This window comes from Armigeres subalbatus, chromosome 3, assembly GCF_024139115.2.
Source record: "Armigeres subalbatus isolate Guangzhou_Male chromosome 3, GZ_Asu_2, whole genome shotgun sequence".
Classification (NCBI taxonomy): domain Eukaryota; kingdom Metazoa; phylum Arthropoda; class Insecta; order Diptera; family Culicidae; genus Armigeres; species Armigeres subalbatus.
The window spans coordinates 389621230-389624673 of record NC_085141.1 but is presented as its reverse complement, the minus strand read 5'-3'; the positions used below and the strand labels follow the sequence as shown (position 1 = coordinate 389624673).

General features: G+C 37.3%; 1 long non-coding RNA gene across 1 annotated transcript; it reads left to right on the top strand.

The window, feature by feature from the left end:
* The first annotated feature begins 724 nt into the window (after window positions 1-724).
* On the top strand, window positions 725-1688 carry LOC134223880 (uncharacterized). Its single transcript, XR_009982758.1, has 3 exons — window positions 725-841; window positions 899-1238; window positions 1307-1688. It is a non-coding gene; the product is annotated as an uncharacterized LOC134223880 (long non-coding RNA).
* The last annotated feature ends 1756 nt before the right edge of the window (window positions 1689-3444 follow it).

The following is a 3444-nucleotide window of genomic DNA, read 5'->3' as shown; positions in this document are numbered from 1 at the left end:
GGTAACATAACTTTTGGTAATTCATATCATGGGAAGATCCAATAGTTATGTAATAAAGAGCGTCTGTCAATATACATATAAAGTGATGAAATTTTGAGCAGTTTTAACGTGTAGACATGCGAAGTGATATCAAAAAATTAAAGGCCAATTAACTGACTAAATCCAAATATCAGCCAGAACTTTAAAAAAAGAAATTCGCACAGTTTGCGTATTAGAGCCGATGCCCACGTAGCGTATTTTCAAGCTGCGTGCACGCCGCGTCCACGCAGCGTAAAAAACCGCTACGTGGACATCGGCCCTTAGATATAATTTAAACATGACGAGGAATGCATAGGTACCTACAACAATGTTCAGTTTTTATGAGGCTAAAATTACCGTTTCGACTTATATTACGAACACATTTTTCACTTTGTAGGTCTTTATGTCCAATGAATTAAAATATATTAATAGATCTAAAGCTCCCATCGGTTAGCGAAAGAATAGAGCTTCCATATAAGTGCTTGATAATAATATATTATTGATTGCAACTAATTATAATTAATGATTTTATTCTGCCAAATTTTGTCTCAAATGATGCACCCTTTGAAAAAAAAAGTCTTAAGGTGAAACTGCCCGAATCCCGAAAAGTTCGTTTTTAAATTCCGAGCACTTTGATTCATATTCCGAACACCACATTAAAGCCTAGTATGGAGATCTCAAGGAAAACGGTCAAGGAAAATTTTATATAATTACCAAAGAAATTTTGACAGCCAACGAAAGTAATTGAAGAAAGTAGGCGAAAAACAAAACAAAACATTTTCTGTGTTCGTTTGCTAGTAGATTTGCAAAAGTTATCCAGATGGTAAGCTATTATTGGATGTAATAAAATTAATAATTATGTATTTCAAACATTTTACAGTTTTAATATGTCAACCACAAAACCGCCCGATCCAGCCTCACTTCCGTTTCGAAACATTAGTTGCCTGGCACTTGATATACCTGTGAGAATACCAGGCTTGAATTATTCACTGCCAAGCCTCCGCCAAGTGGGTCAACGCTAAAGAGGCGTCAACATCAAGATTTACTCCATGAGAAATGCAACAATTTCGAAAACCAATAAGTTAAAAAAATCTGGATGCATTAAATTAAAAAAATCATCAAACAGACATGGAGTTTGACATGTTATTCATGGCTCATGGATGGTCCGGATAAGTTCCATTTTTGGTTGCTATGGGCCGTTACCGGAGACTCCTGGATCCGTAATGTTGCTGTAAACATGTGATGGCATATTGAACTCAAATTAAGTGGTTGGTTTTTTTTATTTTAGCTTTTGTCAATCCATTTTCTCAGGAGGATACTCCGATGCAGTCGGAAAAAACTATGTTAATAGCATTATTTGATTCAGTGGACTTGCCCGATCCGAAGACGACCATCGATCAGCTCACTGCAGAGTTCGATTTTACTGACTCCAGATCCGGTGCTTTTGAACCATATCGACCAACTAACTCCAGTTTTTTTTTACTTTATTATGTATCCAACTTCCCTGGTTCAAATGGATCTGATGACGATATCGATGATGACTATCCGAACAATCAACCAAAGTGTTTCTGTGTTTTTTCTTTCATATTGTCGTTAGTTTTCTGAATCTTAAGAATATAGTAAAAACTTTAATTGTTAATTATCATCTAATGTGTTTAGATATGCTTCAAAAGATATTCTGCCTTTCTCATTAAATGATTTTTTTTCTTTATAAGAAAATAAGAGTCCACGTTATAGCTTTGACCGAAGGCACATGTTGATGAATACCTGTCGTTTTCAAGTCAGAATCTGTTATGGCCATATTTCTCATATTTTATCATTATTTGATAAAAAGTCAAAAAAAAATTATATGGAATATGACCGCATATGGGTCCCAGCATGTTGAAATAATAAATTAACTATTCTTAATATTTGCTTTGGCTAATTTTCATGCCAGTTTGTGGCTATTTTCAATATAAAGATGATTTTTCTCAGATCATGATTATCGAGCTCATAGTCTTCATCTCGTAAGCTTCGTAGTTCATCAATAAGATCCAATTCCTCTTCAAACAATACAAAAAGTAAGGAAAGCGAATGATTATGGCAGACATTAAAACTACTATTTCACTATGTTCACAATAATGCGATCATTTTGAAGATGGAGTACGCGTTAGCTTGTGTTTAGTATTTGATGCAAAACGATCTCGCGATTAGAGAAGAGTTGGGTTCTGCTTTGTGCGGGTGAGTAAATTAATGAGAAAGTGAAGCCTTCAGTAAGTGAGTACGTGTCAACTCTCGTTTAGTATGGGATGAAGAACGATCGCGCGGTTATAGAGGTGTTTGGTTCTGATTTATGCTTTGTTGCTCTGAGAAAAAATAATTACAAAGCAAACCTTAGTGCGCGATAGCTCGTGTTTAATTTTGGATTATTGAAATGTTGGTTCTGCTTTGTGCGGTTGAGTAATTTACTGTGACTAAGCTTCGTACAAAATATTGCTTACTAAGGCGACTTTCTGTAGATTACCATCTCATCTTACAAAGCATCCCTTTCCCCTGTCGAACAAAAAGTGTTGAACTAATTTTCCTCCTCTAATTTTAAATTGACAGTGAGGACGTTGCCAGCATCGTTATTGGTCTTGAAAATTTTTGGAGAAATTCCCGCAGCAATTTCTGGGGCAATTCTCGGAGGAATTTCCGGAGGAATTCTTGGAGCAATTCCCGGAGGAATTCTTGAAGCAATTCCCGGAGGAATTCTTGAAGGAATTCCTGGGGAAATTCTTAAAGTTAAAGAATTCCTCCAGGAACACTTCCGGGATTTTTTGCGGGAGAATTCCTCCAGGAATTTATCCGCGAATTCCTCCAAGAAATCTTCCAGGAATTCCTCCAGGAAATTCTCAAGGAATTCCTACTGGATTTTCTCCAGGAATTCATCCAAGAATTTCTCCGCGAATTACTCCAGAATATCCCGGGAACTCCTCCAGAAATTCCCACGGAAATTCTTCCAAGAATTTCTCCAGGCATTCCTCCAAGAACTTCTCCAGGAATTCCTCCAATAATTTCTCCAGGGTTCTTTCGAGAATTTGTTAAGGAATCCTTCGGAATTTCCTTCATTAGTTCCTCCGTGAATTCCTCTAGGAATTCCTCCGTAGATTCCTCCAGAAATTCCTCTGACAATTCCTCCAAGAATCCATCCAAGAAATTCTCCAGGAATTCCTCCAATAACTCTTCCGGGAATTCCTCAGGGAATTCGTCCAGAATTTCCTCGGGATATTCCTTGAGGAATTCCTTCGGGAATACCTCTAGGAATTCCTCCAGGAATTTCTCTGGGAATTCGTCCAAGAATTTCACCAGAACTCATTCCAGGAATTCCTCCAACAACTCCTACGGGAATTCCTGTGGGTTTCCTCTGGGCCTTCGTGAATTTCTACAGGATTTTTTTCGGGAACA